The sequence below is a fragment of the Cervus canadensis genome, chromosome 27 (assembly GCF_019320065.1).
Source record: "Cervus canadensis isolate Bull #8, Minnesota chromosome 27, ASM1932006v1, whole genome shotgun sequence".
NCBI lineage: Eukaryota > Metazoa > Chordata > Mammalia > Artiodactyla > Cervidae > Cervus > Cervus canadensis.
In genome coordinates, this window is record NC_057412.1 from 30,212,815 (window position 1) to 30,227,604 (window position 14,790).

General features: G+C 33.0%; 1 protein-coding gene across 5 annotated transcripts in view; it reads left to right on the forward strand.

Annotated features, from left to right (window-relative positions):
* CADM2 (cell adhesion molecule 2) overlaps positions 1–14,790 on the forward strand; it is a 1,197,963-nt gene that overhangs the window by 336,614 nt on the left and 846,559 nt on the right. The window lies entirely within an intron of this gene.

The following is a 14,790-nucleotide window of genomic DNA, read 5'->3' on the forward strand; positions in this document are numbered from 1 at the left end:
AAAATCAGGGAGGAGATTGAGGGAAGTGCCAAAGAAATGAAGAGGGGGTAAGATTGGAATTCAGAGAAGACCTCACTGAGGTGGTGATGAAAGAAGTGAGAGAATCAGTCACCTGCGTATAGTTAGGATGCAGTCAGACAGAAGGTAAATGGCAAAGACCCCATGGCGAGACTGTGTATGACATATTTAAGGAAATGAGAAATAGGCCAGTGTGATGAGCCCTGAATAAACAAGGAAGAGACTAGTAAAATACAATAAGGTAAAAATGAATGAAAATCTTATCCGATAAATTCCCATAGGCCACTGAACTTTATTTTTTACCATGAGATGGGAAGATACTGAAAAATTTTGAGGAGAAGAGGAGCACAGTCTGACTTACATTTTAATAAAATCGCTCTGACAGCTGTGTTGAGAATGAACTAAAAAGACGTGTGATCACAATCAAAAAGTTACCGTAATGACCTCAGAAAAGATGACGGTGGCTTTCACCAGCATGGTTGCAGTGCAGGTGGTGAAAGTGGTTGGATTCTGGACCACTGAATAAAGAATATGAAAAAAAAAATAGGAAAACTGAGAAGACTCTAAGACTTGATCTGAGCACCTGTACGTATGAAGTCGACATTTGTTAAGACAGAGGAAATTGAGAGCAGTTGTTTTGGAGAGTAGATCAGAATTTTGTTTTTCAATATTAAATTTGAGAAAGCTAGTAGATATTTAAATGGAAATGTTGAGTAAACCCCCAGATTTGTGTGCTAAGATGAGGCCCATATGGGTGATAAAATTTATGAGTCATTATCATAGAAATGGTAGTTAAAGCTGGATGATATCACCAAGGGAGGAATGCACATCAGAGGAGGTTATATTCAAAATCTGTGCTCTGGGATATTCTAAAGTATATGGGAGAGAAAGTTAAGGAGGAAACATTAAAGGAGAATGAGAAGGAGCCACTGGTAAGGTAGCAAAAGAACCAGAAAAGTGAGATGTCGTAGAAATCATGTAGAGAGAGTATTTCAAGGTGATGCAAAAGATCAAACCAGGTCAAATGCTATTAGTATGTCAAATAGAATTGAAATTTCAATTCACTGAGAATTGGAAATAAAATTCAACACTGTGAAGGACATAGGCAAGTGTGACAAGAACAATTTCATTGACATTGTGAGCTAAAGAGAAACTTGGAGGAGAGGAATTAAAGATAGTGAGTACAACTCTTTTTTAAGAGTTCTGTTGAAATGATAGATCGAGTAGTATTTGAAGAATGGAGTGAGTTTAATAAAGGTAGTTTGGAATAGCAACATGTCTAAAACTGTGAGAATAATGCAAGAGGAAATTATTGATGTAAGAAAGAGTGAGGAAAAGATTGAAGGAGTTGTGATGTCCTCCACAAACTTGGGTCATTGAAGTGATGTCCTTGAACATCAAGAAAGAGTGGATTCTGGGACACAAACGGCAAAGAGCACAGAGCTAAACCTGAGAGCACAGATCTATTCAATAAGCAAAGATACCTACATATATGGGCATAAATTCAGGATAGCTGGAGATGAGATGCTAGCAACTTGTAGAAGTTCCCTTCTAACTCATTTTATAGTCTAAGGGGTTTGGAAGCAAGATTATCAGCTAAGTTAGGATGGAGAGAAGATGAAGGAGTTTTGATATGAGATGAGAAGTTAAAAATGTTTCACTTGGAGAATAGAAGAGAAAGATTCTGAATGTGCAATATCTTTACTTGAAGCATTAAAAGTACATTTGAAATGGATGATTATAATCTTAATAAAAGTGTGTGTTTTTATATGTATGTTTTTGTTTAGCCACATTTAGCTGCGTGGGTACAAGGATGGAATGGATTTAGAGTTAGATTTAACTGTGATTAGGATTTGTCTGAGTAAGGATGACAGAAGAGGGAAAGGGGTCAAGGAAGATGAAGGTTAGATTAAAGGTGGGAAGCCTGACACTGAGATGGGGAGAGTACTTTGGAAGTGGCAGGGTAGAGCACATGTCACTTCCCAGACCAGTGATAAAAGGATTTTGGAAGTGAGAAGGTCAGGAAAAGAACTCCCCAGAGGACAGAGCTAGGATTCAGTCAAGAAACACGGTAAAGAGACTATGAACATATTTCTTGACTGCATATTGCAAACAAGGAAATCAAGATTGTTTTCATACTAGCTCTCGCTTCACTTGAAGATGGATTTGGTATTCATGCACCTGTGTGTGTCTAAGTCACTTCAGTTGTGTCCCACTCTTCGCAACACTGTGGACCATAGCCTGCCAGGTTTCTCTGTCCATGGGATTCTCCAGGCAAGGATACTGGAGTGGGTTGCCATGCACTTCCAAAGAACATTTCAGACCCAGAAATTAGACCCATGGATCGAACCCCCATCTCATGTCTCCTGCATTGGCAGGCAAGTTCTTTACCACTAGCGCCACCTGGGAAACTATTCCTAGGTGTTCATGTAGTGTTTTATTAACCTCTTTCATCTAAGCTGTTAACTATAATTATCTCCATTTTAAGATAAGAGAACAATCCAGTTGAGATTGAATTATTTTCCCGTATCACCCAGGTTGTAAATGGCAGCACTGGGACTTAGACCCAGGTCATGGGCACAGTATTTCAACAGATTCATCCTAAATATTTTTCCCCCATGTGGAGCTGAATCAATCTTAAATGAGATGCTGACAGAGTAATCCAAATATCATCTACCTAATGCCAGTATTCTAGGACAGGACACATTTCTGCCTCTTGCACATGATTCTGACATTTTCATTCAACAAGTAAATACTGCAGTAGCCACTGGGGAAACCAGTAAACTCAACAGACAAATTTCTTGCCTTCAGGAAATTTCATGGAGTCTTTGAAAGATGAATTAAGTATGTAATTATGCAGATAAACTGAAAAGTGTGCAGTTGCAAAAAAAGATTCAGACACTTGATAGCCTGGTGCAAGAGATTGCTAAGGCATCTCTGAAGCAGTGCTAAAAGTGCTTGGGAATTGAGTCTGAGTATGAGAGGATCCCACGAGAGAGTGTATGAGGACTTTGAGAAGGGAAGGATCTTGGAGTCATGGAGATAAAGAAGCCTAGCCATATAACATCAGTTCATCAAGCGGGGAGAGGCAAGAGACTTGCCTGAAAAGGGAATGAGGAGACATATTAAGTCTATTTCAGATATTATATTTTTGTCTAAAAACTCTGGCAAAGGCTTTGAAACTTAAGGGGAACTCAGGCATTCTCTTTTAAGAAACTACCTTCTTGAATTCATTCTTAACAATTATGAAAATATTAAACATGGTATCTAGTGATAATATTAGATGCTTTTCTTCTACATGTAAAATTTATTTTCTTGCACATGTAAAATTTGCAAAAGGTACTTTATAAATTCCTAAGATAATTTCTAAAATACTTTTAATTATACATAAAATTAAAGGTAATTTAGTAGTAAATGTATATGCTCAGTTTGGTCTCCTTTATGATAAATTTTAGTTTATATGTATGTATGTATATATAATCTGCATATCATTTTGCATTGCACTTTTATATTTTTTAGTGAAAATATAAAATCCAGATATATACAAAAGCTTTGCATGGATTTGAAAATCTTGATTAAACAGTCAGTTACATACATTTTCCCATTGATCTGGCTTCTGCTTTCAAACTGTTACAATTATATATTTTGGCAAATGTTCTTTTTTAATACTTACATTTGCTAAGTGATTTTTTTAGATGCTGAACTAATGATCATAATATCACTGATTTTCTTTATTGAAGCCAAGGATACATTTGAAAATAAATAAATTAATATAAAATTGACTCTGATTTCATAGTTTCAAAGCTATTTTACTTTTTGAGTTTAGATATAAAGCAGACTCTTTTTTTGACAAATAACACTTATTACAAAGAACCGTAGGGTCACGATGTGTGAGCTATAGTATTATATAAAAATGAATACTATTATTGGTATTTCTGAATAATTTAAAATTTCTTTGTCAAACAGTGACCCATCTACTAACATTTCTGTCAGTTAGTCAAAGCAGATCACTATTTTCAAGGAAAAAAATCAAGATGCTTGTTATGTAATGATATTTCACAAAAATGGTGTTAGTGTTATATGATGAACTGTTAAGATACATAATCATTTGTTCCAGTGATTCCTACAAAGCAAAAACAAGAAACAAGCAAACATGCAGGAGTGTGTGCATGTACACACACACATTTTCTTTGACCTTGATGTTAATTGAAGCTTAAATTCTTTCTCTTAACTACATTCAGGGCATTCGTATCTATATGACTTTATATAGCCCTTAATCCTAGTAGCTGACTTCAGTAGCCCTTGCTACTGAAACTATGTACTTAATGTAATTGAAAATTAAAATTGGAAGACTCTTTAAAAAATCCTTTGGATCAACCACACAGCTTGGGTTTAAGTTTCTCTTATATCCCTATCAATTGGGCACCCATCACCAAACTGTTAATTCAGAATTCTTACTTTCTCATTTATATTCTGTTTTTGACTCCTAGTACTTTCTCACTTATGTTTAGCCATCTCAGTGTACCTTTTGTCATTTCTAGTTTTCCAACATGTCCAACATTATTGCTTGTTAATAGTTTGCATCCATTTTAAACTGAGTTAAATAAAAAATAATACCACTATAAAGCTAATTGTGTTAAATGCTGTGTACATGAAAGACAAGTGTTTGTACAATATCCTAATTCAAGACGGTTAATGGGAAAATCTTAGACATGTATCAGTAGGAATGGATGAAATATATTCTATGAAGAAAAATAGCATGCATAGAGGAATGTAAGTGGAAAAGTTGTTATGCCTAAATACTTTAAACAGCCCAACTTGACGAAAATATTCAAAATGTAGAAGAGATTGATGGAGATTAAATTAGACTGAAGAGGTAAATTAAGGAAATATTCTGAAGGACTATGGATATCTGACTAAAATTTTAAGCTTTCACTTAGTAAAATTTTAATAAGGTATGTATATGTTCAATTTAATCTTTATAAATATTAATGTTAAGTTAGAAGAAATGAGTATGAAAAATAAGAAAAACATAAAATATTATGTTGTTAGTCATTGATAAAATGATAATGTTTCAAATAGAATGATGGCAAGAAAAGTGGACATGGATTGATGATCATATTTTCAAAATAAACTCTAATTTTCAAACATTGGAGTGACCCTTTATCTGTACTACCTCAAAACTATCTTATGATAAAGGAGCTCTAAATATCCCCTTTATATATGAAAAAAAAAAAGGATGATCTTCAAAAGCTGAAATAACAAGCTCAAGACTATACAGTGTCAATGGACAGTGAAGCAGGATATCATTCTTCCATCTCTAACTGGAGACCCTCCCAGGCTAGTTCTTTAGTTCTCTAATTTTCTGTTTTAAATTTCTTTAGAAAGTTAATCTACTGAATGGCTTCACTTACCACTTCCATAATATCCTGCCAGATTAACATTTCTAACTATAGCTTCTCACTCAAGTGTAAATCTTGCATGACCAACATGCTCTTGTAAATTTCTCCTTAAATTTTGCATAATTTTGAAAATTTAAGTTAAAAAAAATTTCCCAAACATTGGCATACGCTGTGTTTTGTCAAATGAGAATCATTTAACTCAATTTTTTTTTTAAATTGTACCAGATACAAATAAACAAATCTATTGTGCGATAAGCAAATTGTTTGCCTTTCTGGTGAAGCTTTTCCTTTCTGTGGCTAGAGTTGACTATTATACTTGTTAAAATTTGTAGTATATTGCCTTTTTAATTCCATCTGAAATGATTCTTTATAAAAATTAAAACTGGATGAATTGAATTAGTTTATGAACGCATCCCATTCCTCTTTTCTGCTCCTTCACAAATAACTCTGCATCTAAACTTTGTTCTCTTTGTCTGAAATTTTATTTTCTACTCTTTTAAGCTAAAATCTTTATGGCCATATATGACTCTACAAATATGTGAGTGGCAGTCCTGGTGATTGTTTCTTAATCTCCTGAGTCTCTATTTCAATAAAAACTACACTTTTCCCCAAGACTCCACAAATTCATTTTTATTTCACTAATTCTAGTGTCTTTTCTAAAATCTTTGCTATACATTTGTCTTAGATTTTTATATAATAGATATAATAAAGTTTAAAAATAATATCTAATACTTGAAGATTCATTCTATTTTTAAAAATCTTTCAACCACTTGTTGAAAGTTCAACCTCTTTCAACCTGAAAATTATCTTTCCCAATAAACAATCTGGGTGAAGTGAAGTGAAGTGAAGTGAAAGTCGTTCAATCCTGTCTGACTTTTTGTGACCCCATGGAGTATGCAGTCCATGGAATTCTCCAGGCCAGAATACTGGAGTGGGCAGCCTTTTCCTTCTCCAGGGGATCTTTCCAACCCAGGGATCGAAGCCAGGTCTCCTGCATTGCAGGCAGATTCTTTACCACTGAGTGACAAGGGAAGCCCAAGAATACTGGAGTGGATAGCCTATCCCTTCTCCAGCGGATCTTCCTGACCCAGGAATCAAACCCTGGTCTCCTGCATTGCAGGCAGATTATTTACCAACTGAGGTATGAGGGAAGCCCAATAATTTCCTAAATATTATTTCATCCCACTCCAAACTCTACAGCATTGTTTAATTATTATGTATAATGCTATCTCATTTGTCCCTCCACTCATATTACTTCTGCTTACATTCTAAAGTAGAATTTAGGTCACCCTTTGAACACTTGAAGTGTCTCCTTTAAAATGTTTAAGTGTAATAGGACTTGTCCCACTCATTTGACACATAGTAATACATTACCTGGGGTTCTCTAGTAGCTCAGCTGGTAAAGAATTCGCTTGCAAGGTAGTAGACCCCAGTTTGATCCCTGGGTTGGGAAGATCCGCTGGAGAAGGGATAGGCTATCCACTCGAATATTGTTGGGCTTCCCTGGTGGCTCAGCTGGTAAAGAATCTGCCTCCAGTGTGGGAGATCTGGGTTCAATCCCTGGGTTGGGAAGATCCCCTAGAGAAGGGAAAGGCTACCCACTCCAGTATTCTAGCCTGGAGAATTCTGGACTATATAGTCCCTGGGGCTGCAAAGAGTCAGACACGACTGAGACTACTTTCAATATATTACTTACATTGGTATTAAAATTTGACACCTATTCCTTTCTTCCAAAATATATATTTAATCCTCATAGATGACCTGCATTATTTTATTCTTCTTTGTCTTTCCTGCACCTAACATTGTGCCTTATAGAACATATTACATCATTTTTGGTTATAAAGTGCCTCAAGCTCTCTTCTTTTTTTCTTTTTTTTAGTCTTTATTGAATTTGTCACAATATTGCTTCTGTTTCTTTGCTTTTTTTTTTTTTTTTTTTTTGGCCACAAGGCATGTGGGATCTTGGCTCCCTGACCAGGGATTGAGCCCATAGTTCCTGTGTTGGAAAGTGAGGTCTTAACTACTGGACCACCACCAAATCCCCCAGGCTGTCTTCAAACACAGATATATATCTAGGGATGTAATGCTGTTGATTTGTGTGTGTGTGTGTGTGTTTGTGTATATGTGTGTATTGGTAGTTTTAGGAAAAGTAGCAATGGTTTAAGCATCATTGCAAAATGCTTTATAGACCAATAACAGTTTATGTCTTTTATATATTAGAAATGTTTCTGGCTTAATGTGAGCAGCTTTACAACCCAAGTTATGGTATATGATATGATAATACTGATCCATGGCTTTGCCTTGTCTACCACTAAAAGAATAGTGCAGATTTGGAGAGGAGATCACATTTTGGAAATTCATATAGCTTATAAATAACTAATTATATAATAGTCATTTCATAGCAAACAAGGTGTGAATATACAGTTTATTTTGAGGTAAAAGTAGTAAGGAGCATGTTTTCATTTAAATTCATAAAAATCAATGATGCTCTATCAGTGTGGCAAAAACACAGCATGTGGTTTTCCATAGTATAAGTCTCTGTCATAGAAATCCCAGCTGCCAATCACTTCAATAAATATTTTATGAGACCTAGAGGTCAGGATAATCTTGTCCTATTAGTAACCTTTCTACAGCAATAGATGAATTGCTCTGAGTGCACGGGAATAGTCAGTGACCCTCTATGCAAACAAACCAGGACATTTTTACTCACTTTTGTCTTTGACAGTTGAAAATATGGCATCTGTTATATGCACTAACCATCAAAATATTAGATAGGGGGTACAATCACCTTCTCTATAAGGAAGATTATATATATGTGTGTGTGTGTGTATTGATCTTTATATCAATGGAAATCTTTAGTATTTTTTGAGGAAATAAAATTTAAATTTGTTTTAGATTTTATTTTACATATTCTCCTAATGTTGAACTAATTATTCCCCTCATCACAGAGATAGTAGACATAATTTAGAATATAAGAATTTCACAAATTCTACTTGGCATCATCAGAGCTTGTTAAAAATAATAAAAATTTGACAATGGAGTGAACAGGGTTTAAAATGATGCTAATCATCTCTTAGACAAGGTTCAATAGATTTCATGGAAAGTAGAACTAAAGGAACACATAATGGGAAATTTTAAAAACAGAAGATATATATGAATATTCTGATATCCTATATCAGGTTCTACAAGAAGAACAGAAACAAATTAAAATGAGAAATACACACATGCACACAAAGGAGAATTTTAATTACATTGAGTTCATGTACATCTTTGAACATGGAGCAAAAGACAAATATGACTGAAAGGACTTCAACTAAAGCTTCCCAATTATTTTATCTGACTCTATTTATTCCAGCTACTCCCTCAGCCCCTTTAGACATGTTGCATGAAAGTTAGATTCACAGATTTGCTTTTTTTTAAATTAATGTATTTATCCTAGATCTTTATACCATTTAGCACTCATATAATCAGACTGCAAATGGGGATAAGGCTGTAAATTGTATTGAAAGAGGTTGTGAGTAAAAATCAACAAAAATGAAAGCCCAGGAAAGTATATACAGCATTTCTAAACTAAAATAGAATATACATCTTCAGGTTGGAAAGGCCTACCAATGCTCAGCAATGCAAATATAAGCAAAACAAAACAGGGAAAACAAGAGATGAAAAATAAGTTAAAAAAAAAACTCCTAAATTTACATATAGTTCCATAATAGATTACTGAATCTGACTGATAATTATATTGGTATTAGAAACTTCATTAGCAATAGCAGATGATACACAGAGAAAAATATAAATATTTCTTCAGTTCCATACAAAAGCAGTGACTTTTGTTTAAAATTATATAGCTAGCAAAGCAATGAAAATAAAAACAAAAGTATAGACAAAGAGATATGTATTTTAATGGAAGGATTTTAGAAATTTGCCTCCCATGCTCTCCACTTGAAAATTATTAGCTAAGGTGGTAGTAAAATGAAAAAGAATTACAAGAAAAAAATAAAACATAACAAAAATGCTATTTTGTAAAGAAGTCCAAGAAAAAGAAACAAAAGCCCAAAGGGAACCTTCAGTCCAACACTCCATCATCTAGGATTGAGTATAGATTAATACATTCAATTATAAATATATTGTCAGTGTATGTAAAAGGTACATTTAAACCTTTTGAGACAGTAACCTAAGATAATTGAAAAATAAAGATGTAGACAAACATTTTAGAACTATTTTCAAATAATAAAGATAACTGAAAAAAGGAAGAGACAAATATATAAATTATATCCAGACTCAAATGTTATTTAAAATTTCATCATAAAGCATATTAACATAAAGTATTGTCAAGATTAGTTAATTTGACTTATTCCTGGAAGTTTTCTGTTTCAAAATCTAATACAAATGTTTTTGACTAGAATATTATTTCAAACCTTTTTTAATACTGGACTAAGGTAACAAATTTCATGGAGAAAAGTATGCTTCAGAGAACTTTTTAAGAATGGCAAGCAGTATGTTAATTGCTCGTTTAAACATCTTTAAGCAAGTATGAGAATAGTTTCATGCATAGAGTAATGTAGTGTAATATTGTAAGATGTTTTGTGTTTCCAAAGAATTCACTAAATTGGTTCAACATTTTAATCATGTTTCATCAAATTATTATTTGACTGCTAAATCTACCTAAAAAAATCAACAGGACTTCTTAGAATGCTTGAATAGCTGCAGATTTTGTATGTCATACCTAACATGTCTAAAAGCTTTCTCTCATTATGCAAAAAGTCATGAATAATCAGGTCAAGTCAGTATGCAAAGAAAATTATCAGACTGTGAAACTAAGGGAAGGCCTATTAGTCACAAGCTGTACACCTGTTTGCTCGTTTCTAACTTTAAATGGTTTGTCATTCTGTTTATAAAATCTCATTACACTGAGAGTTCTATGGGTGAAGAAAAAAATCTTAAACCCTACTCAACAATAAGGCAAATTATATTTCCATGGACAATTGTTCAAAATATAGCTAATCTGTGCTTAAAATGTTACATTAATGATGTACAAATAAAGCATATATTTAAAAATATACTATATATATATATAGAATAAAGCTTTTTCACTATAAAATATTAACCAATTCTAACGAGATAATTTGTGAATTATAAACAACTTCTGGACAGTGTTATGTAAACCAAAGTCAATGCTTGACAAAATATTTACTTCAAATATAATTTTACCCTAAACGTAAACCCATACTGATTGTAACAAATTAAAAATGAGATGGTATTTTATTCAGTCATTTTATTTATTTATTTTTTAACACCTAAAACATTTTGTATTGGGATATAGCTTATTAACAATGTTGTGGTAGTTTCAGGTGAATAATGAAGGGACTCAGCCCTTGAAAAGACAGATATTTGCTAATACTATACCTCAAAATAGGAATATTTCTGTTTCAATTTCATTCTGTGTATTTCCAGTTTATTAAAATGATATGAATTAAATTATTCCAGATTCTTCTATACACTTTCAAAAAAGAACGCAACAGATGTTAATATTTGTTTAGAACATACACAGTGAGAGATTTGTATTTACTTTTATAGCGAGTTAAATTTTATGTGTATAGAATGGTGAATCTCTTTGATGTTTTTCAAGTTGTTATAGTTCATATTTTTAAACTATTTTTAAGCTTAGCTTTTTCAATTGAAAAAGTTCTAATGTTACAATGTAGTTTTTCCTTTTATCCTTTTATTTTTTCCTGAAATTATTGCATTTAATAATATTGGTAATAATATTTTAGAAGGTTAAAATCAAATATTATTGTTTTCATAGGAATGTCACATTCTTGTGAATACATTTTTCTAATAATTAAAATCTTTAAATTATCTACTTATTCAATCCAATATCATTCAAATCTGTAAATGTAATGTTTTGTCTGTATGCACTGAAAAAGTTGTTTTTGAGAAATAGAGATACTTTTAGATTCATAACATAAAACAAGCAGATAAGATGCATTATATACCAAATAACTGTAATTATACATTTGATGTTTACATTGATAGTAATTCTTGCATATGCAGACATATACATTAAATAAATATTACACTTTAGTTCTTTTATTGTGATTCTCACCAATGCTGTGACTTGTTATATTAAGTGTGAGATATTTTATAAAGAAAGTACATATCAAATGAATCCTATAATTTTCCTCAAAGCTGTTTAGAATATATCTGCAATGCACATTATGCTTCTAGAGCATGAAATTGAGCCAAATGTATATGAACTAGAACAAGGCTTATTGAGAAATTCAAGGACAACCAAGTAGTAATTTGGAAACAATTACTCACCTAGAGTTTGGAGGATAGCTTTTCAAAGCCTCTGAAGAAGGAGTCTGGAAATGTAAGTAAAAATTGCCAAAGCTAACTCTTTTGACGCTGTGGCAATACTTTGCTAAATGTGTTGAGTCTGTATACATTAAGAGTGGGTAGTGTAACAGCTTAGTAAAAAATGACAACAGGATTAATATTCAAGTCCAGAGTTTAAGAAAGATTATACAAAATGAACACTTTTTAAAATGTAAAAGTCTGATGATTTAATTATGTAGAATGTATAAGTTAAAATTTTACAATGTGTTCTAAATATTTTTTCTTGAAAATTTGGGTAAAATGTGTTGTCCCACTGATTGATGAAATAAGTTATGTGGATTGCTGAGGCAGAAGCATCCCAGGTGAAAGAAGAGCAAAAGATAATATCTTGAGACAGCAGTTACATGCTTCATTCAGGATCTGTTAAAAAAGATTCCAATGTTTACTAGTCAGGATAATCAGAAATACTGAACTGGTGAATGGGAGATTGATATTGATTTGAAATAAGCAGCATATGGGGGAGGGAGTTAAATGTCAGGGGATGGGTGTGGGAGCAGTAGGTGGCAGATCACCACAGATTTTGTAGGACCTTGTAAGCTATCTAAATGAGAAAATCAGATTTTTTTTTTTCCTCTTAAGTAGTGATTTTGGCAGGTTTTGAGCAGAGCCATGGCGTGGTATTGCACTGTGTGGAGGGATAGGGAAAGAGCAATGGAAGAAATAAGCAAATCAGTTTGCGGGTCGCTGAAGTAATTCAGGGGAAAAGCGACAGTTCCTTAGATCAAGAGGCAGCACTGAGATGAGATAGTACTGTATAATGAAGGTAATGCAAATAAGGTTTGCTGAAGTCCTCAGTGTGGAATGTGAGAGAAAGTAAAGCGTTGGTTTCAGGGTTATGGGAAAGAGCAATTTGAAATACAAAATTGATGTTTATTCACAAAGGGAAAATTGGGATTTGAGGTCTGGACAAATCTGGGGTTAAGAATCCTGCTCGACACCCACATGGAGATATTAGATGTATGAGTCTGGAATTTAGAGATGCGTTCTGTTTGGATATATAGATTTTGTTATTTTCAGCACATATGTGGTGTAAAAGTCATGTGACTAAAATGGATAACTGAGGGAGTTGGTATAAGTGGAGAAATCATCTGAGGACCATCGTAGCATATACAGTGAGAGGGGCTATGGCAAAAAAAGTGGGAAAAGCACTAGCAACTATTTAAATGATGAAAGAAATTATGTGATCATATTTGGAAGTGAGTTAGAAAGCAAAGATGAACCTTTGTAATTAAAACTTAATGACTGCATGTAATTTAACTTGCTGTAGATAAGTAAATGATATATGAATAGCAATTTAGAATATGTGCAAAAAATAAAATTATAGTTTCAAATCCAATATAAATAAAGGCCAAAGATTGCTGTTATTTAAATTGTAGTCTTAAATCTAGAAAGACTATAGTATAGTTAAAGGCTACTTTAGCCAAAGGTAATATATATTCTAAACTATCCTTTGATAGCTAAAGCCCAAATAAGTTACTGAGTGCTGCTCACTGGCCTGATCTTGAATCTTATTTGAGTAAAAATTACACTATTTCTCTATTGTGATGTGCTTTGGGTTAGAGGTATGGAATATTGTCTATGCTAATGTATTATCAAGGGCAAATCATTTCAGAATATTTATTTTAGTTATTATTTCACAACAGTAACTTGAAATCTTAGAAATTTACACTTAAGAACCAAACCAGAAAGACCCAGACAAATTACTGGAATCTACTTAATTACTTCTTAAGATTTACTGTTTATGACTTGTGACTTCATTCAGAGTGGAGCAAATTCAGAATTTAACTGGACAAATAACTTCAGATTTATTGCAGTCCTGCTATCAGTTGAATTGGTGGCAATATAATGAGTAAGAAATCAAAAGAAAATGTCATCAAACCAACAAGGGGTTAATTAAATCCGCTGTTAGTATCATCATTGCATTGTTTCCCAGCTAATCATTTGACAAATTCTAGATTTTAAACTCCTGGAGCAATATCCTCTTTCTATATCCAGACTATTTCTTTTTCAAGTTAGTCAGTAATGACTATTCCAGAAAGTAACATATTTTCCTTTGAATAGAATAGGCAGACTGATACTTAATCATAAAAGAAATTTTACATTCTTTTAATAGTTTTATCAGGCAGTTTCATACTTTGTATTGTTCAACATGCATCTTAATGGAGAAATGAGGTTGTTTGGCTTGCTAATTATAGTAATAATAATTGAAAACTCATGAGATTTCTTTTAGTTCCCTTCTCAGAATCAATTTCCTGAAAAATAGATTATTCTTTGGTATTTATCAGTCCTATGACATCAGAATAATAACAAAGTCATTCTTCTGATTGTTTATTACAAATAGATTTTATTCTTCTGGATAGTTGCCTTTATTCATTATTAAGAAAACTAAGTATTTCCTTTAATAATTCTGGAATATGGCTGCATGATATACTCCACTTATAATTTCCTGTACACTTTGAAAGAAAATTAGCTTCCTATAACATAAAGAAACTATCACTGGCACTGAATTCAATCAGTCCTAACTTTTAAATCTCAGATCAGCCTTTTGCTAATGGGCACCTCAGAGGGATTGGGTAGAGAGGGAGGTGGGAGGTGGGAGGGGGGATCGGGATGGGGAATGCATGTAAATCCATGGCTGATTCATGTCAATGTATGACAAAACCCACTACAATATTGTAAAGTAATTAGCCTCCAACTAATAAAAATAAATGAAAAAAAATTAAAAAAAAAAAAAAGAAAGCACACAAACTATCTGAACTTCTGTTTCCTCACCTCTAAAATTAGTCCCACATTCTATCTTGGAATATTACTCTGAGAATTCAAATAAGTGCATATAGAAGCATTATTTAGTGACAGGAATATACTGAACTAAAATAGATAAAGTAAAAACTGCCTTCTGCATAAAGCAAACTGCCACCATTACCATTTGTCAGCTTTTAGAAATGTGATTTTTCCCTATATATTTCCATGGTTG